This window comes from Delphinapterus leucas, chromosome 21, assembly GCF_059928025.1.
Source record: "Delphinapterus leucas isolate spDelLeu-1000000601 "Yukka" chromosome 21, BTC_Dleu_Yukka2, whole genome shotgun sequence".
NCBI lineage: Eukaryota > Metazoa > Chordata > Mammalia > Artiodactyla > Monodontidae > Delphinapterus > Delphinapterus leucas.
Window position 1 is genome coordinate 2,966,097 of NC_143149.1, and position 22,734 is coordinate 2,988,830.

Genomic DNA, 22,734 nt, shown 5'->3' on the forward strand with positions numbered 1-22,734 from the left:
AGGCATACAGAGGACAGTTAAGAGCTATTATATTTTTAAGCCTTTGTTCTGGTTTTGAGCTTCTGACAGATGTCACTTAAAAATTATATTTAATATGAGTAACATGATTCTGTAGGATATTTACACTCAAACCTATGGAAATCTTTTATAGGTAGAAAAGCCACAATATTAAATCTTAAAGTAGCTTAAAGTAGCTTAATGCAAATGTAACTTTTCTAAAATAGTTGTTTTAGGATAAGACCAAAGAAGTTTTTGTTGTTGATATAAAATACAATGCCTATCCTTTTATACAATATAGGGCATTAAGTCAGTATGTACTTAAACTAACTTTATACTTTTTATACAATATTGAGTTATTCCTGACTTCGTGGAAAAATTTAAAAATTTATCTAAAGGTCTAATTATTGAATGCTCTGTTAAGGTTTCATCTTGTTTTTAGAATCACCTAATCATATACGTATATGGTTTTGTGTCTTAATATTAGATAATATCTGATGTAGTTTGAGGGAACATACTTGATGGAGAAGGGAGACTGAGGAAGAATTATAATTTTGTTATGGTATTTAGGGTATGAACTACCTGTGAATTTCTTACCTGGGTCAGATCAGAGATAAGAATTTACCAGATGTAGAAGAAACTCATATTTTATAGATAATGGACTAGTGCCAGAGAAAGGAGAGTAAGGAGAAACAGCTACATATAATAAGAATACATGTACATGTGCAAGTTAGATAGTCTTACCAATAAAAACAATCAAGTTACAAATTAATGTTTCCTGTTATATCTATAAAGGTATATGCTTAATGTAAATATGTCTTTAAATTTTTTTTATGTATAATAAAATGGAGGTTTTTTTCAACTGACTGAGAAAAGGATGATTTTCCATATTTTTACTAAGAAGATTAGATACTTTTTCTTCTTTATTTGGATGAATTCTACTTTATATTTTTAAAATACACAATTATTAGTAAAAATCTACTCTATCATCTACCTTAGGAAGTTTCAAAAATACAATTTAAAAAAGTTCAAAGGTAATGGAAGGCTTGGTCTCTTTGGCAACTTACTCTATAGGTTTGATCAAATTGTTAATTTGGTAGCAGAGATCTGAAAGCCTGAGCTATTTTAACATGGTTTGGAAAATATTGATGGACTAAGTTTGGAGCAGACCAATAGATTTTTATTCTATTAGTTACTCTATCAAATAATATCTAGTATAATTCAATTGTATGGATCAGATTGTATTATATAATTACTAAGATTCCATTCAACTTTAAATTTGTGTTTAAGGTTATTTGTTTTTCTTTCCATTCGCTATGTAGTAGTGATGGATTTTCTCAAATTTTACTGATTTTATTGATTAGATATATTTTCCCTTATCATATGAGATTCGACAATAAAAGCAAAATGATCAGGGGATTTGAGAAATAAACCCCTGGGCACCTGAGGGATGTGACACAAAATTGGAGTGCAATGTGCTCTTGGCCTTTAATTTTTATGAGATTGCCTCTGTTCGAGGGTTAAGTCTCTAAGATCTGGCACTGAGGAAGATTGGTGAGTTATTAAATATAACAGATCTTACAAAGGAAGAAACACTTCAGCTTCAGCTGTAGAAATATTTTAGATATAAGTTAGTTCCTAGGAATTTAATGAACATGCATTCTCTGATTTTTCTGATTTGATACTAATAAACTAGTTAAATTTAGTTTTAGTATTTTATTAAGGTGCATCATAAGCTACATCATAAGTGCGTTTGTTAGAGATTTCTTGCCAGTTTTGTTTGTTTTAATATTTAAAGGGCATCAACTGTGAAATTTCAGTTCCACCACTAATTAAGTTCTTACAGAAGACCTTGAAAGATGCCACGCAGGGGACACCTTAGAGTTTATTTTCCTAGGTATCCTTAAGGTAGATTTGGACTCTGTTCAATTGTTGCTTTTAATTAATTCTGAATCCTTTACTGACCTTCACTAGAAATATCTTAAGTCTTCCCTAAATGTTTGCTGTGCTATCATTTAGATGTTTGAGTGTTTTAAGACATGCAAATAGAAATATCAAGTACAGAATCGATCACAATTGACCTGAGTCATGTTGCAGAGCTGCCAGTAAGACTGAGTATCCAAATTCTCCAATAATGCCCAGATTCAAGCCTGGAGGAAGTCTACTGTAGAACTGGTTAATCTAGGGTTTTTTTTCCCTAAAGGAATGTAATGAAAAGACAGAGAGGCAGAGAGGTTAGCTAAAAAAGGCAAAAGGTTAGCTAAAATAGGCTCCTGTAATCCAAACTTGATACGGAGGAGGAATACTAACACGACTTTAATAAATGGGAAGATGTTTAGAAGTCAAAAGATTAAAGCTCGTATTTACGTAAGTACATACTCATTCTGGGCACTGCAAAGGTAGAGGGGTTTGCTTTTGAACAGAGAAAAATTATAACAGACATAGGAGGGGAGTTTGGGTCCAGATGTAGGTAAGTTTGTATGCTTCCTGGAAGAAAGGGACATGGGTCACTCTGATTAGAGTGTCATGGGTAGAGCCTCCCAAGTTTTCAGCCACACATTCATTCATTTCAACACGTAAGGGGTGGTTCTTACATGTCAGGCACTAGTCTAGGTGCTGGACACTCAGTAGTGAATAAAACAGACAAGAATCCCTGCATTTGAGTGGCCTACATTTCAGTGTAAGAGATAGACAGAAGAGATGTTCTTGGAAAATAAGTATAATGATAATAAGCTAGATGGTGATAAGGGGCTACAAGGGAAAATAAGGCATGAAGGGGCTAGAGACAGTGGGATGGTGTGCGCGTGTGCACATACACATGCAAGAAATTTGAAAGAGTGTAGTGAGGGCTTCAAAAGAGGAAACCATATGTGTAAGGAGGCGCTGGAGTCACACTGGTTTTCTGAAGGAGAAAGACCAAACATTGAAGTAAAAGCAAGTGCATTTCCTAGGGACAGAAAGGAGGTCAGTGAAATTGGAGCAGAGGAAGCCAGGGGCAGAATTAATGACATGAGGCCAGAGTGGTATTGGGGTGGGGCTATCCCACCCCAATGGGAGTGGGATGGGGAGATCCCATAAGCTTGTAGACTTTTAGGTTGACTTGTGATGAGCTCTGAGAGAGCTCAGAAGTCATTGTAGGGTTTTGAGCTGAAGCGTTTTGTTTTAATGGTGTCCACTATGCCTGCCAGGTTGAGAATAGATGTCAGGCTGGCAGAAGCAGAAGGAGGGGACTGAGTTATGGGGTTACTGCAAGAATCTGCATAGGAACAACAGTGATTCTCCCCAGAGTGGTAGCAGCAGAGATGGGGAGTAGTGGTCAGAGATTAGATACACTTGAAGGAAGAACTCAGTTGTGGAGTAAAAGAGAAACTGATAGGAGGATATCTGAGGGAGAGGCAGCTCTGCCGATGAAGATCAAAACTTCATTTCTTGTTTCTTATTGTAGGGGCATGGCATATTAAGTTTAGGCCATTTAATACATATTTTAAAGGGTATTTGAGAAAAAGGAATTCTGGCTGTTTGATTCACTTTGTTTGGTTCCCCTCTTCTAAGAAGCAGAGTGATAATATGCAGTGTTTTCAATAAATGCTTAACAGAAATATAATTTACTTTTGTTGGTTCTAGGCAGGATGATTGGTTGATGACAAATAAAAAAGATTGGTCTTGTCATTTTCAAAGCTGTATTTAACAGTATGACAATAATTCATAGCATAAATAATGACCATGGCGGCAGAGCTTGGATAATGAACAGCAAGCAAAACATGAATGAGGCGAGATCATGCTGATGTTGATTTACTCCTTTAAAGCTCCTAATTCTGCAAGTTGCCTTGATTTAAATATTATTCTCTAAGATCTATTTTTCATTTAAAAAGTGATCAAGGATATTTGCCCTGAGTATCAGGTCCTATGAAGCAGCTGAGTTAGAAGTTATTTGGAAAAAGTTATCTGAATTACTATAAACATAAAGTCAGCTGCATTAAAATATTTAAAATACCCCAAAAATGCCGATGTTGCTTTTGTTTGTATGACTAAATTGTTATCTGTTCTGTATTTTTCATATAATAAAACCTTTTCCTAAATGGAGATAGCTTACATAAATTGAACTTTTATAGAACAAATTTTATTCTATTTCTGTTATGTTCTATGACCTAAGCTTATTCTTCAATCAAGCAAATCAAGTATAGGATCTGAAAAAATGAAATTTAGGATTATCTTAGAATTGCCAGTTTCTTCATTATATAACCTCTTCCACAAACTCTCAGGATTCTTTCAGGATAAAAAAATATATTTTCACATCATCATCACTACAGTTACCTCTGAAATTTATCTAATTGAAAAAATAATGATTCTAGGGCCAAGTCCAGGATAATGGCAATTTCACAGCCCATATTTTTAAAAGTGCTCCGTTTCTTTCAGGCCATCTTGTAAAAGACAACAATTATAATTTTATATGTATAGAAGGAATTAGTAACTCACACAAAATAGGAAACTTTGCAAAGGGACTGTAAATATGATCTATGCTATGTCAGTATGATCATAAAGAACCTAGTAGTCACTAAGTACTAAGCAACTTAGGATTCTTTTATAGCCCCTGCAGGAAACCTTGGAGTTTCATTGTTATTAGATGGTCTAGTTGCCAAAAACCTTTAGGAAAAAAAAAGAAAAGAAAAAGAAAAATTATCAACCTATCTATCTATATACATATATATATATGTATATATATGTTAAAAATGCATTAATAAAAGACATTTATAATTGTCCACTATGTGCTAGACTCTGGGTCACAAATTTTTTATGCATATAATCCTCCTCCTTTATTGCATATAATCCTCAGAACTACTTGCACTTAATACTCATGAAACCCCTTTTTGTTAGTATGCTCATTTCCCTTTACAGAAGAAGAAATTGAAGCTCTGGAGGTTAAATTACTTACCCAAGATTACAAGATTAGGAAACAGTGGAACCAGGATTTTCACCTCACGGTTGTAAATGTAGACTCTTGAGAAAGATTCTTTGTGTTAACGTTCTCTTTCCGCTTTTTGTGTTTTAAGGCAAGGAACTTAAAATCTCTGAGACCAGATTTCCTTATCTGTAACGGTAAATAAGTATATTGTATTTACCTCATAGGGTCGTCTGAGGATCAAATAGGATAATGTATGTAAAACACTGAGCATATGCCTGACAATTAGAAAATGCCCACCAGAATTGTATCATTCTCATAAGTTTTTATTCCTTACCTTTCACTGGCCCTGCAGGATCTCTACGCCTCACTAACAATATTAATCAAGGTCATTAATAATGAACTCTGTTTCTCTTTAATGTATTAGTCCAAATGACATTCAATAGCCACCTTCCACACGTTTCTTGTCACTCTAAATCCCAAAGTTTTTCTTCAACTCCAGAGGACCGGTGATTACTGCTCTCTTAGTAGTTTAGAGAGCACCTGATTATCTCAGACCTTAAACGGAGTCAAGTCTGGAAGGTCAGCTTGCAGACATCGTCTTTAACCATGCCCTTTTCATAGCTGTGACTTCTTCTTAAACACTTGTGTAATACTGTATTAAGGTGATCAACATCTTCCAGCTTTCTTGGTGCTTTCTCCATTTTAGAACAGAAAGTCCTTTGTCTAGTAAGCCCCTCTGATGCTGGGAAACCAGGAAAACTACATCATATAGTTTATATTATATAGTTTATATTTATAGTTTATTAATATATTAATATTCCCAAGTAGTTAAAGGGCATGTGCTGGGAACTATCAAATTTATCATTGGAGAGTAATCTTCGACTCCTCTGAAATCTTGGAATAGTTTTTGAAACTACTGTTTTAGTCTGATTTCTCCAGAGAAACAGAACAAATAGGATATACAAAGGCACTTAAGAGGAGATTTACTATAGGGATTGGCTCATATGAGTATGAAACTGAGAAATCCCACAATCTGCCATCCTTAAGCTGTAGAACCAGGAAAGTCAGTGGTGTAATTCAGTCTGAGTCTGAAGGCCTGAGAACTGGGGAGCTGACGCTGTAAGTCCCAGGCTGATTCTGAAAGTGTGAGAGCCAAGAGGGCGGGAGGTGAATGTCTTAGCTCAAGCAGAGAGTGCAAATTCGCCCTTCCTCTCCCTTTTTGTTCTAGTTAGAACAAATTATTTTTATTCTAGTCAGACCCTCAACAGATTGGGTGATGCCCACCTCATTGGTGGGGGCAATTTTCTTTACTCCATCTACTAATTCAGATACTCATCTCTTCTGGAGCCAACCTCACAGACAAACTCAGAAACAATATTTTACCTGCTCTCTGGGCATCTCTTAGCTCAGTCGAGTTGACATAGAAACGTACGGATCACGACTACCCTTCTGTTTTACCCTCGGTGTAGTCGTGCCCTCTAATAGCAGTCAATCCAAATGGTGCCCAGGCTTAAGACAGAGGAGAGCTTCTGGTCTAAATCCAAATAAGAGCTGATAAGACCAGCGTTTGAGATGGCCTAGAGAGCCATATAAAGTTGCACATTGAATCACATATTCAACTTCTTATATTCTTTTCTGTTTTGTAGGTATATAACTGTTTTTAGTGTAATTTTGTGGTAGAAGGAAGAAAATTAGTAAATATCTCATATTATTTTAAGATAAATTACTTTATGTAAATAGTCCAAAATTTTACAATGGAAAATTTCATTTGTAGGGCATTATCCACAATGAATATATGTCCATGATTGAGGGAAAAAATATATGTATGACTATATATATGAATTGATCAAAATATATGTATAAATATTTCCCTTTGCTGACTCAAGCAAAATCCAAGTTGTGTAAAACTAGATATGTACGTAATTATACTATACATATCTATGCATATAAAAATTTTATTATCTATTTATTTTTTAATGACATTATTGAGTCTTCTCACCCTTTTGTCCTTAGACTGTGTGTGTATGCATGCATGTGTATGTGAAGACAAAAAAATTAAAAAATAATAGCAGAAATCTTATACAGAAAGACTTCCGATGAAACTTCTCAGTTTTAAATATAATTATAGACATTCATGAGTGATCAGGAAAAAAACAGGTAATTCTTAAATTTAAACTGGTATAATAGCTTTAAATGTAATTTTACTCTTACAAAATGTGACATAGATATTTATCCCAGAAATATCAATTTGTCAGTGCTATAAGACGGTGCCACTGATGACAATATTATTTCCCTTCTAGACCTATGGTGTTTATTGTTGGAGTCACCATTCACACTGACTTGACCATATTCAAAAATATTTGTAAAATCTTATTTACTCAGCCATAGACATGGCTATCAAATTGCTGAGGCTTCAAGGACACCCTGAACTGATAACTTACGTCAATAGGAGAGTTCTTTACCTACACTGGTATGGTTTATTTCCATCAAAAGAACATTCATCATAGGATCAAATTTTTGTCTGAAATTATTCTTGGAAAAATATTCAAATATTCTTGAACAAGCTATGGATCAGCCAATTTTAAAATCTATATTATATTTTGATAAAGTTTACAGAAATTTTAAATATTGTAGAAAATACCTCACATTATGAAAATGGAATAAAATAAAATATAAAATTATGGATTTGACACCTCTTTATATTTTAACTCAGAACCTAAATTAAAGATACAGGTTTCTAAGGCAAGTATAGTTCAATTTAGAAATAATTCACGTTACATACTTGAATTTTTATTATATAAAAGATGCGGGTTTTTTTTTTTTTCTTTTTGGTAGAGAAATAAGCACAGAAAACAACAAAATTCCACACTGTTTTTAGCTGATTTCCAGCAGGGTAAATAAGAAAACTCTTTTATCTATAAAAAGTTGACCTAAAAAGACCAAGTTTTTCTCTGGGAATTTTGAACAGAATCCAACAAAATAGAAATAGAATAAAATATACACTTTCTATGTGAATGAACTAGAGCAACAAGTTCTCCAACCATCCCTTTACACGTGCATTAAAACAGAATTTAACATGGTAATCTCCACACATCAGTGTCAGTGACTTGGTAACATCCTTGTACATAGAGGAAACAGATGTTGAGTAATGGCCAGTTTTGTTCTTATTTATATTTGTATTCATCCTTATTATAAAACAGTTCAACTGGTTTTACGAAGGCATCATCTGAACAAACTCTTCAATAATTAATCTTATATGTTTGGCTCATCCTAGGAACCAAAGTTATTTAAGTCATTTCAGAATTTCCAGGGTCTAGAGACTTCTGTAAGGCTCTGTTAGACCTTAGAAAAATGTTGGCCTTTAAAACCCCTATAAGGAAAATTGTAGACCTGCAATAAATTATGAGCTGGTCGTGGTAACAAAAGGCAGAACTTTATCTTAATAAGGAAAAAAGATTATAATAAGTTCGTACATTCCCTTGAAATGGAACTTCCTCTAAAATTACATGCACCTCTCCTCTTTTCAATCTACACTCCCTCATCTTACCAACTACTCCTATGGTTTGAACAATTTGCCTTACCTATGACTTCCAAATGTTATTTCCAGTTTTTTTATCTTCTAAACTCTAAAATTTACAATTTTTTTTTCACAAACAGGATAGAAAATGTGAAACTTATTGTATACCTCTTTCCTAGAAATGTGTTCTTTCTACTCTGTTCTGGATATAGGTTAAGACAATTGATAAAACATACCCTGCCTTCTAGGATAGCATCAGATGATCACCTAGGACATCCCTTACACCTGACTCTCTCATTTAATGTATCACAAATTTCTGTCAATTTTCACTTTCTCTTGACTAATTGCCTATTTTAACTTCTTAATGCCTTAATTCAGAACATCTGTAATTTGGGTCTGAATTACCACAAAAACCTCAAAGTTGGCAACTATATATATTTCAGTTATTTATTGATGTGTTAACAAGAAAAAAAAGACAAAAAAAATTATCCAAAAATTTAGAGTCATCCAACAACAACCATCTTATCTCACCATTTTGTAGATCAGGAATTTGGGAAATTCTGCTCCTGTGGCTTCATCTGGTATTACTTGGTGGTATTGGATTAGATATTGAGTTATTCTGGAGAGTCCAGGATTGCTTTACTCCTATGCCTGACGTTTGGGACAGTTGAAAAAATGGGCTCATCTTATCCATGCTCCCTCTTTCAGGCCACGTCAGGGAATCCTCATGTGGTCTCACTAGCAGAACGGACTTCTGACTTGACAACTCCAGATCCTCCAAGAGAGCAAGGAGGAGCAAATCCTCCAGCCTTCTTAAAGGCAAGACTCAGAACTGCCACACCGTCACAGCATCTGCCACACTGTTTTGGTCAAAGTAGTTATAGGCCAGCTCAGCTTCTGGTGGAGGGGAATAGACCCCATACTCACAATGGGGAAAGTGTCAAAAATGGGCAGCCATCTTCAGCCAGCAGTCTACCCTGTGACCATAGAGAATCTATGGCCATCTTTAATCTAACATGTCTGATATAGCTTACATTTCTCCAATTTTTTACTTTTCTACAGAAATTCCATCAGAATTGTCTTCTTAAAACACAAGAGGAGTGTTCCATTACTGAAAACCCTTCATTACCAACCTAAGCCCCCCTTCTTAGCATAAGTATTTGCTTTTCTCCTTAATTTGTTGATACATTTTATTATGCGTCATATGTTTTGGGTCCTATTGCAAACTTTCTGATTTAACTAGATAATAAATGACAGTCTGCTTTAATATTCTCTTCAGAAGGAAAAGCTTATACCTCATTATTAGTTTTACTAAGGTCATATGTATCAGGTAGGATGCTTTCCATTGTAAGGCATAGAAAACTCCAATTCAACTACCTCAAACAATAAGGAATATTTTTCAGCTCACCAAATAAGGACCACTAAGCAGTGTGGTTTGAGGAGTACTTTAGTTTAGTGAGACCATGTCCTTAACAGCCCAGGTTCCTGCTCTCCTCCTGTTCTTCCATTAGCAGCATATTGGTTGATATGTGACAACTTGTTTGTAGCACTTTTCTTCTTGTGTGTGTGTGGTTTTGTTGTTGTTTTGTTAAAATTGCACTAAATGCCTATGCCTAAAAAACCCAAAACCCAAAAAACCCCCACAACTCTAAAGAGGTAGGAGACCTAAATGATTTGCTTATCCAAATGAGGACAAACCTCTGAATCTCAGCAGGAGAGGAAAGCAAATGAAAGAGCGTATGTTCTGCCAGCATGGAAGGAAAACTGAATCGCTATTGGGGTCCTCTCAGCCATGACTTCTAAAGACACAACTCAGAGAAAATGAGGGCTTAATAATTATCAACTTAAAGCCGACATAATTAAACTGACAAACCTTAATCACATTCAAAATTTTAACATTTCTCATTTTTACAAATTATCTCTGATTTATAGGACGTTATAAACCAAAGATGTCTAGAACCTAACCATATGCCTTCTAATCTCTCCTTTTATCCAAACTAAGTTAATTATAACATGCTGTAGGAAATTCCTCAGCCCCAGTCTATCTGCTCTTCCTTTCCTCATTTCCCAAAGGGAGATGAACCTAGTAACAATTTTTCAAAATCTCATGTGAAGAGCTGCATCAGGCGACTCAGTCTGTCCTTACAAGTTAGTGGATGCCTTTTCCATTCCTATTAAATTCTATTCTTGTTTCAAGTCCCAGTTCAAACACTGACTCCCCTTAAAATGTTCTCTAAAGGACCAGTTAGAATTAATCCTTCCCTCAGGGCTAAGTGAACCCTTCTTTACTACTCCTTCAAAAGAACAGCACAGTGCATGCTTTGGAGTGAAAAGACACTCATTCAAATCCTGGATCTGCCATTTTACCAGTTGTGTTACCCTAAACAAGTCAAGTAACCTCCCTTAGTTACTTATTTCTTATTTTTTAAATGCTGAAATCAGAACTCACAAGAATATTTTTATTACGAATCATAAAATGATATTAAAATGCAAATTATTTTTGTAATTACATGAACCTTTATTTAATAGAGAAATCATCATGCTGAACAGTTAAATACTTTGGGTAACAATTTCCTTGGATACTTTGATGAAACTAAGGACCTCCTCCTTCTTATAACAATGAACATAAACTAATATATTTTCATGTTTCATGACCTTGGAAATGCAAAACCTGACTCACAAATGAGTGTTGCTTCAAATATACTCGGGACTCTCATACTTACTTTTCTTCAGATGAAGGTAGAATTGTGTCAAATGCCAGAATTCTTCATGACTACTTTGAACTAAATTAATGTCAGAATGTTTCCTTTTTCATATATCCTTATTGCTAAAGTCAATTTGGTTAGGGGCTGCATTATGAATGCTGTCTATATTAGCAAGGAAGGTATTACGAATCTACATTTCAATTCTAAAGTCATCTAAAGGAAATATTTTAAAGTGCTTTTTGTTTTCAGGTATCTGGAGGTTTCTGTCCACAGAGAAATTGACAAGACTTTGTAGTTATCAATTCCGTCTTGAAGAAGTGCTTTTTCCAGCTTTGCAAAGTTTGCATAATTGAGTTCTGTAGCTCCTCTTCCAGAGTGGCACCATGGAAAAGACTAGATAGTTCTTTCAACAGCATCTGTAATGGTGACCTCGGGGTCTTAAAAATGTAAAGCTGGATCTCATAAATGTGGCCAAAAAGATCCAAGACAGAGAAACGCTAAAAGAAATCCTTCTTCCTGAATTATTCTGAAATTAAACAATCTTTTTTTTCACAAAATAATATTTATCCCCAAAGATAAGTTTTAAGACATGTTCTATTTTGTAAAATACATTGACCATCTGCATACTAGGCAAGAGCATTCATTATATGTTGTCCTTCAGTTTTCTCAGAGATTTCTTTAATCAAGACTTTCTCATGACCCTGATTGTGAAGTTGAGATTTCTCAACTGTAGGAAAAACACATTTTGGTCTCACTAGCAGAGGCAATGATGACAATGGATATTCACATAGAAAGAATGAGTCACAAAGCCGTCTGCAGTTGTACCCTTCATTCACGTAGCAACATTAGATGTAATACACAACGCCACAAGTTTGTCATCTGAGCTCAGAGTCAGGAGACTTTTCTTCCAATCAAAGTTTTTCTCAAGAAAGAAATGATTCATGACTTTGAATTTATCGGCTGCCTTTCTTGTTTCCACAAGGGCATCACAAGATAGAAATTCTCCTTTAATATTCAGCGTATCCTTAGATGGAGGCTTAGAAACTGGGTTACTGAGAAGTACCAATACTTTTGTGCAGGTACCTGCTGAGAAGAAGTGGCACAGCTGAGACATCTACCATGACCTACTTCAAAATACTGAAGAAAGACCAGTGATTCAGAAGTGATGACATCATTTGGCAGAGATACTACTTCCATTTCCTACCCTACTTAAATTACGAAATAGCTAAGTCACATCCAGGATATATAAATTTACCATGCTCTCTCCAATATCAAGTGACTTCTTTTGGTTTGCCATCCAACCAGTGACCCTGAAGGATAATTCACATGAAACCTTTTGGGTAAAATTCCAACTTCTTGAAATGCGGCCATTTTCTTCCAGAAAAGTTACTTTTTCTGTTAGCTTTTAGCTTCATGCCTGCCCCCACCAAACAGTACCATAGCTTGTGGTTCCAAGTAAATATGGAAAAAATAAGTATGATTTCTGGTGCTTTTCTTCTATATTTTCCAATATATACATAAAGACATGCCACAGTTATAATGTCTGGTCAGTACATTTTTCTTCAAATTTTTCAAGTGGACACTTAACAGATATTGCTATAAAAATGACTACCACTCACATGATTGTAAACAGTGTCAAAAGTTATTCTATAGTCTGGAGTGAAATAAAACATTTATAATATTATGTGTTTGTTTTCAGAGGAGTAGGAAAGAAACTGGAGAGAAAAAAAAACCCCACACCTGGTAATTCATGGACCCCATGAATTATATTCCTAGATTCTGTAAGTACAAGATTTGAAATCTGGTTTATTACTCACTGGCTGTGTTCACTTAAGCAAGTTACTTAAATTTACCAAGCCAGTTTCCTCAAATATAGAATGAGCATAATCATATCTATCTCATTCTCACAAAAATGAAAGGATATAATTAGGTAGAGTGCTTAGCAAATATCCGGTAAAGAGGTACACTATAAAAAACCATTTTCTTCTTTCTGCCTTTCCTTATACATCAACTTACATTTTCCTCTACATTCCCCATTGTTTGAAGTCAGGTCTTTCCTACAAAAATTGGCAAAGCTCAGCATTTAAATATTTTAGATTCTAGGATAGTTTCTGGATTGTAAGCAAGTTGTCACAGTACTGTAATGCCCTTGTGCTTAATAGCACCATTTATTCTTCTGAGAGATTTATTGCTGGTCCATGATCTTCTAACTCCTTCATGCTTTGGTTGAACCTATGCTACATTCTATACTTCTGACTCAGTATTCAGGGTCCTGGGCTCTAGTCTCTAATCTTTGTTCACAGCTCTACCTAAGTCTTTCTCTGGAAGAGTACCCAGTGATATTCCACTGAATAGGCACATTTCCACAGGATCCAATTATTTAATGCACTATGTTTCTTCTATCTTGTTCCCAAACTCTTTTTCAATATTTTATCATACGGTCAATTAAAAATTTTAAAAGCCAATTGTTGAGTTTTCACATTATTATTTCAGCATTTATTCTCCTTTCTGTTTTATTCCATCTGCCTATGTCATAATGAATAACTTATTTATCCAAGAAAATTGATCCATTTACCAGTATATCTGCCCAAATAGTTGGATATAAACTGGAAAGAAAAAAGAATTGTATCTGCTAGTCTATGGAGAAAGGGTGCCAGCATGTTCTCTTTTTGCATCACACTGCTGCCTAGACTTCAATGGCTACTCATGGTCTGCCTGGTTACATCCACTCTGACTTGTGGAAACGCTTCCCTTCCTTTAACAGGAGACATAAGACTAACTGAACGTTTCTCTAGTTGCTTCTCACTTTGCTTTAAGCAAAGTGAACAAATAATATTACAGACAAAGAATTGAGGATAGGGGAAAAAAGAAAGAGACAGAAGGTACTATTTGGATGAATTACATGTCTTGGTGCTATCAGGGCCCCAGGATTTCTGTGATGTCAAAAGGGGAAGTATTTGGATTTTCAGTGAACAATTGTGTCCTGACCTCTTAGTTCCAAAAATTCGAGAAAAAGAATATTGTTCAATCCTGATATATAGGGATGCTATGGTGTTCTACTGTAATACCACTCCCCAGAACCTTCCAGAATCAAAGCATGCATCCCTCTGGATGCTGGGACCATTGACGATTGTACCACGGCGTTGCCTCTTCTGGTGACCATTCATTGATGAAGGGATTTTCTGGCTGAAGATGATATCCCTTTTTCTGTGGTCATCTGCGTCCTGTTACAGGATGTTGTGAAGTGTAGAGATCCAGCTACCAGGCTGTAACCAGGGACAATTTCATAAGCCATCCTAGCTCCAGAACTACCTAAGTGATCAACTGAGGTATTTGTCGTCACCGTCCAGCAACCCAGCATCTCCCTAGTAATCCTGCTTTCTGTTCTTTGCCTGGGAGTTCATCCTAAGATCACTCCCTATTAAACTTCAAGCACACAAATCTCCATCTCAGAGTCTGTTTCCCAGGGAAACTGACCTGCAACAATATATGTATGACATTTCACAGAAATGTAATGAAGTTTCCTGCATGGTTGTATCATATGAAGCTTTTCAGGGGCTTATATTGGATAAACAGTAAGAGCCAGGGTTATTGCGATGCCAAAATAATTGTGATCCAAAAAAGCATTTGGTAGAAATTAAGGTAAGATGTAAAACAAGAGGTGATGTTTCATTGTTCTGTTTATTGGACCCTAATAGGAGATAAATATATCAGAATTAGATAACAAGTTCATGATATGACTCCATAGAACTAAGCAACAGTATTTTATTCTTTGAACTTGTATGATGCTCTCTAGTTCATTACAGGACGATTAAATTTGAAGGTAAGAGGGAATAAATGAGATGATCAAAGATAAATCTTGGACATAGAAGAGACTCTGAGGGGATCTCCAAGAGTAAACGGCATGTTCTGTCCACTTCTGAGTTAACAGCACAGTACTGTGATGGGCCGTAGTAAAAGCTAAACGGATATCTACTAAACCGGAATAAAGCAGGCCCTACTCTCTCTCTCGTCACTCTAATCTTGCTTAGCATTCTGGTTGTACTTATTTATCTGGGTTTTGGGAAATCACTCTTTGATTAAACAAGTACTATTTTCTGCTGCACATGACTGCCAAGGGGCCCTTAGACACAAAAAAGGCTCCAACATTTAGAGTGGCCCCTCTAGCGATGTAAACTCTGGTGAGAGTGAGTGGTTGAAAACCCTGCCTGCCAGTCTCCCGGCCAGTGTCACAGCCGTGGAAAGGAGGGCATATGACCCTGCAGGTTTTAGTGCTTACTTGCTATTATCTCCTGCCTTGAAGATTCATAAAATAGGACTAAGAACACCTCCATCCCTATTACATCCAATTAAGGTTCCTATTTGATGAAGTACAATTTGTATAGTAAATAGACTGTAAAGTAGAGCAAAATAGGCAGGAAATCATTAAAAATTAGATGCAGTAACAAAGTCAAGTATTTGAGGGAAATTATCTTAGGGAAAAATGAACTGATATTTCAAGTTTTTAAAAAGGCAATTGTAAGTTACACAAAATAGCTTGATGAATTTAACATTCCTTCTAGATTAGATACATTTTTATAAGAAATAAATACCCTGTGCCTGGACATGTTTTAAAGTAATACTTTAATTTTGATTCATGATAGACATCAGTATGCTTTAAACAGCATATGGACAAGGGTAACTCGACTTCAAAGAGAAGAAATTTAAGTCTCATTTGCACTTGAGAGGAGGCACATGAAGGACTGCAGTCAATACAGAGGAGTTCATTGTACTTCTGTGTTAAGTATTTGATATACTCTCTTGAAAGTTTAGTCACATCCTTCATTTGCATGAAGAATTTTTCTTAAATGTCAGAAGTGAGATATGACAATCAGTATTCTCTTTGATTAACATGTCCAAAATTTTGCTTGACTTTAAATGAAGATATGCAATAGTAACTCACTTCAAAAATGTGAATGTGGTCTTTATAAATTGAAACAAAAAATCCATACTGACAGTTAAGATCAGAGTGCCTTACCTTGTACATAGAGATACAGTGCTAAAATATATATTTTGCCATCTTTCAGACATTTTCTTATACTGCCATTATTAAAATTCATTATTCAAAGTAGAGTGTTGCCTTTTTTAAAAATGTCTTTGTACTTTAGTGAATTCATGAGCCATCTTTGTCTAAGATATAATGTAAGAGACGATTTTCTGGTAGTAATAAAATTTAAATAATATTTATTTTGTAGAAAGCTATTACATAATTGAAGTATTCTTATAACTGTCATAAAGCATCAAATGCCTAGTGACACATTCACACACATATCTGAGTTGTTTCATGTGTGAATGTGTATACACCCACATATGTATAATTACTTTGTAATTATCGACAGCCCCAATGGTTTTTAGTGGAGTAGGTCATTATATTGAGAGACTGTTCATATTCAGATGTTTGATAAGAATTCCTAAGACATGTAAACATACATCCAGTTAATATAGAAAATTGTCCTCACTGTTATAGAATATCTCGTGACTAATATGCCTATACCCAAGAAATATAAACTAAACTGGGTATGTATAAATATATTCAATACGATCTTAAATCTGCTTAATAATTGAAAATCCATATTTATACTCCAGTATGCATAGCTCTATTTCATCCTTAAATGCATGGTATCACCTCACGTTTCTTACACGCTTAACCCAGTTTGAGTGAACTGGCAATTGACCGGTTAGTTATTATCTAGTCATTAAAAAGGATTCTTTGCTTAGCTTTGTGTCTGGGACATAGTTATTGACTGTTCCTAAGAGCAGCTTAAGAAGTGATCAGATGACCCAGCAATCCCACTCCTGGGCATATACCCCGAGAAAAGCATAGTTCAAAAAGACACATGCACTCCAATGTTCACTGCAGCACTATTTACAATAGCCAGGTCATGGAAGCAACCTAAATGCCCATCGAAAGACGAATGGATAAAGAAGATGTGGCACATATATACAATGGAATAGTACTCAGCCATAAAAAGGAATGAAATTGGGTCATTTGTAGAGACGTGGATGGACCTAGAGACTGCCATACAGAGTGAAGTAAGTCAGAAAGAGAAAAACAAATACCGTATATTATCGCATATATGTGCAACCTAGAAAATGGTACAGATGAACCGGTTTGCAGGGCAGAAATAGGGACACAGATGTAGAGAACAAACGTATGGACACCAAGAGGCGAAAGCGGCAGGGGGGTGGGATGAACTGGGAGATTGGGATTGACATATATACACTAATATGTATAAAACAGATAACTAATAAGAACCTGCTGTATAAAAAATAAAATTAAATTAAAAAAAAAAGCAATGATCAGAGGGAAAGAAAACGCTGACCATCATCCTCCACATATGTCTCCACAGATTAAGTTCTGAATTGCTTCCACTTCAAACATGCATAGAAGAGTCAAGCGACACCGGACTATGTGTAACTCCTGTGCCATTTGTTCTAGTAGTTATACTGTACCAACTCCCACAGATGAATGGTAAAGCATATCTCCCTAGCTTCTCTCTCTGCTCCAAGTATAAATGATATACATTCTTGAATCTCTTTAGTTTTCTTAATGATAGGCTAATTAGGTTCAGTGATAATCTCATTAAAAAATGACTTTAAGTCCCACTGGGAATGCTATAGCTCTTTAAAGACAGTGAAGAAAGTAAAAATACTCACTATTTTAATTAATACGAAAGGTATATGTTATTTAAGTCTAACGATAGGTGTTCTTTCATCTTGTCACTTCAGCAAGAGCATGACCTGAATTAACCCCTACTAAGCACCCTCCTTCTCCTGAGGTAATCCATCATCCATTTCCTCTTTGTTGTTAAATTACTACTCATCTTACAAGTCTCTTTTCAAATACCACCTCCTTTGCTCGATTTCTCATCCATGCAGTGCTGGCACCTAAAACTTTACCATATCTCTATATTTAAAGTGTGAGCAGAGGAAGAGTAGTAGTACCCGTCCGCAAAACAAGGTTAAAAATAACATGGATAGAGTGAGAAATGGAGGTAGTGTTAAAAATGCTCAGGTTGAAAAGATAACGCTAAAAAGAGAAGCACAAAAAGGCACAGAGAGGTCAACCATACAAGAACCTGTGGTGGGGATCAGGCAAGGCTCTGGTTTCCTACTTTAGTGATAAATAGCCTAGTGGCACTCTTATCAGTTTTACACAGCAGATTCCACACAAGACTACAGGTGAAGAAAAGCTCCCTTGAACTAAAGCAAAACAAAACAAAAGTTTGTGAAATGGTCACATAGTTAAGAGCATTGTAAAATCAGTCATTAAGATTGGGGATGCTACACTGCACCATCTTCATTAACTTGCTATTTGATTTTGTGCTTTAACCATATATACTGAGGAATTTGAAACAGACTGGGCTTTAGATGTCTTACACTCGTAATTTTGATTATATGAGATTCAGCATAACACTGGTTAGTTGTACAGGCTCTGGAGAGGGTATACTTGAATAAATAGCTTGGTTTTAAGATTTACTGGCTGTGTGACTTTGCAAAATTTACTTAACCTTTCTGTGTCTGTTTCTTCTACAGTAAAATGCTGACAATAAAATGACCCAACTTATAGGCTTATTGTGAGAATTAAATGAATGTTTTAAAAAAGATTTGGAATATACCGACATGGTAGGTGATATATGGTTGCTGTTAATCACAGCCATATAATTAAAAAATTCAGTAGAAAGGCAGTATAAACTCCAATGCCTAGGGTTAGAGGAGTGAAGGGAGCTTGTTACTATTTCTGTGGATCCCCTCACACTGGAGATCACAGTGATACCCTCACATCTAGACTTGAGGATAGAAGCTCAGCATTAGAGGGAATCTATAAAATCTAGTACAAATTGAGCCAATCCTGGTGCCTTACAACTGTTCCCACCAAGTTCATGCAGACATGCAACTGAAAGTTTGAGCATAGACTGGGAGGATTAAATTACAATTTCCCAAGGGACTGAAATACATTTATGGATACTTTCTCAAACTAACTGGACCATGAAAGGCAAAATTGTGAAATAATTTTGTTTTTCTTCCCACCATCCTTTTCCAAGCCTACTATATTGGATTTCTTGTCTCTGGTGTTGGAGAAAATATGGGGCAGAAGGCAAAGCTTTCCAGTCACTCTCAATCACATTTTCAGAAATTAACAACCTAGCCCAGTGTAAATGAAATATGCATCACTGTTCCAATTAAAAAGTCTCTACTTCCTAAGAGCTCCCTGACAAATCAATGTTCAGAAATCAGCAGTGGAAAAAGAGGTTCCAATTTCTTCCTCTTTTCTTGTTCTACATCAATCCTACTTCCTCTATCCAGGGTCGGGCAGCACAATTTGGGGTAAGGGCATCAAAATGTATCGTTTGAATGCTGCCCTTATCGTCTGATGTTGAAATTCCCTGATTGGTTGATATCCAAATACTGGCTCCTTCTTTTATGGGATGTTTTCTCGATTCTTCAGAGGTGCACCCTTGTGTAATAAAGTATTTGGCTGGCATTTGTTCCAGGTTCCTAGGAGGTAAACTCTAAACCTCTGGAATCTAAGCCCAAGTGATTAGAATGTCTCTGTTTTTCATAGTCGGCCCCTCAGACCACAGTTGATAATTTATGCTGATGAGGTGATCCATGGAGAGCCCCTCTGGCCATGCCAGAAAGACCACCCATGTGATTAGAGGGTTGGGGCTATGAGTCAAGTGATACCAGCCTGACCTCTGGGGAGGGGACAAAGGTTGGAGGTTGAGTTCAATGACAGGGTCCGCATGACTCAATCAATCACTCCTATGCAATGAAGCCTCAGTAAAGTTCTTGACACTGAAGCTTGAGTGCACTTCCCTGACTGGCAGTACTCTTTTGAATATTGTCAAACTTTCAGGCTGGGAAGCTCACACATTCCTGAAGCCGACAGAAGCTTCCTAGAACCCTCCCAGACCTCCCTTTATGAGTCTTTCTCTCTGGCTGATTCCAATTTGCATCCTTTTGCTCTAATAACTGTAATCACATAGTGCTTTTCTGAGTTCTGTGAGTCATTCTGGTAAATTGCTGAAACTGAGGGTGGATATGGGAGCCCCACATTTGTGGCCTGCTGGTCAGAAGGGAAAGTGGCCCAGGACCCCTGAGTTTGTAGCTGGTGTCTGAGGTGAGGGCAGTCTTGCGAAGGACTGTGCCTTAACTTGTGAAATTTGGCAAACTCATCTATGGGCACCTTCCATTGACACCATTCCTGGTACAGGTGATGTCCGCTTAGGGACCCTGGAGAGCCACTTTATTCTGGGGGTTTTAGACTGCTTGGCTTGTGCACATGTCTTTTTACAGTATCAGTTCTGGATGATGTAAGATACCTACTAATTTCAGCCTCCAAACCTTAGAAGTGTGGGCCACCTCCACTCGAGTCCTACTTCCTTCTTCTGTCCTCAGGTAAGCTCCAGAGTCTCACTTTTACACCCTTTTCAGGAGAGCCAGGCACACTTTCTGTGTCTTCTGAACTTAAGGGGACAGATGTCAAGTTCCACCAGTTTTATGAAATGCTAGTCTGACAAAGAGCATTCCTCTACACCAGGGGCTGCAGGGAGAAAATGCCCAGAACTCTTATAACACTTTCTAAAGAAATAATCATTCATTCTTATTATTCTCATTTTCTTGATTTTTCTATATATTGAAAAATGGGGGGTGGGTGATGGACTTTGGTCCATCTGGTACTGACTTGTGCAGCAATCTGGCACATTTCTTTAGGAAGTGAGAGTACCTAACATCTGGTATTCTGATTCCAGATAAGCAAATACGGAGACAAAAAACAGTCATTTAATTTCCTGATGCACATTTGGCTAGGCCCAACTGTGAGAAATAAAGATTTACCTGAAACTTGCTTAATGCTTCTAAGTGCTTCGCAAAGTATTTTGGGAGATACTAATTCCAAAGGATGTTCATAGTTGTTCTCTAAGTGTAAAAACATTCCATGGCCTCATAAACTTGGAAAATTCTGGGTTAAACATATTAAACAATTTTCATTTTGGCAAGACCGCCTAGATTCTTTAATAATATGTTGGAAATTTCCAAGTGTTTGACATAACATGTTTTCTAAAATTACTTGATTATAAGGACATTTTAAAAAGTAACAGCTGATGGGACAGTTCCATGATATATCAGACTGAAAAATGAGGTATACATCCTCTCTTATTCATCTTTTAAAAAAATTCTTTGTGGTTAGGTAGTTTTCGTTTACTCACACTTCTCAATGGCAGCCTTCAGCTGATTGAAAAATTAAGTTATGCTCATTCTTAAATATTTTCTTTCAACAGATGAATAAAGAAAATGTGAGAGATATATATATATAATTGAATATTATTCATGAAAAAGAATGAAGTAATGCCACTTGCAGCAAAATGGATGGACACAGAGATTATCATAGTAAGTGAAGTAAGTCAGACAAAGACAAGTATCATATGATTTCACTTATATGTGGAATCTAAGAAAATGAACGTATTTACAAAACAGAAATAGACATAGAACACAGACATGGAAAACAAACTTATGGTTACCAAATGGGAAAGGGGAGGGAGAGGGATAAATTAGGAGTTTGGGATTAACATATGTACACTACTATATATAAAATAGATAAACAACAAAGACTGTATAGCACAGGGAACTATATTTGATATCTTGTAATAATCATTTTGCTCTATACCCGAAGCTAACACAACACTGTAAAACAACTATACTTCAATTTAAAAGAAAAAGAAGGACTATCCTGGAAGGATATGGAGTTTCTTCCAGAGTCGATGGAGGCATTGAAGAAGCAGACATCAAGAAGGTGGGAACTACAGCAGGATCCAGGCCAGCTCTTCAGGACCCCCAGTGCAGGTTAATCAGGTGTAGCTGCTGCATTAAGATTCAAGTTTATGGGAGAGAGAGTCTGGCCTAGATTGGGCCTCGTTCCTCCTCACGTACCAGTGGTGTTTGGTGCAGACTGACTGACCTTTCCCCCCAATGGAACTAATGAAAGTTCCTCAAAAGAAGTGTGGAGTTCTGTGGTACAGACAGCTCACTGTCTATCAAACATCTTCCCTTTCACTCTTCCTCACCAAAACTGTGTTCTGTGCTAAAAAGATGTTTTACTGCCTCTCTTTCAGATATGTATGGGCAGCCGTGCAACCCGAAACTAAATAAATGCTTCTTGAGTGAGTGCATGAAAAAATATTTTCTGTGGCCCATTTCTTATTTGAAGTATTTTGAGCATCTTCACTATTAAAGATTTTATCTTCTCTTAAATGAAACACAGATGTTACAGTATTCAAGTGTGCCTTGGTCAGAATAGGGTAGTGTGATAGCATCAGATCTTTAATTCTATATAGTCTATACATTATTTTTAGGGTGGGTAATCCCTTTACCTAGTTGACCAGTAATAATTTATAGTTAATGAAAAACACATTAAGTAGAAAACTCTAAGCTTTTTACAGACATTTAGCTAACAATCATTCCTCTTCCATCCTTTATTGGTGCACAGTACTTATGTCAAGAGCACTAATTTGGCAACTGCTTTTGGAGCTTGAAAAATGCAGAGTCAAATTCATTTCACAGATGAGAAAAAA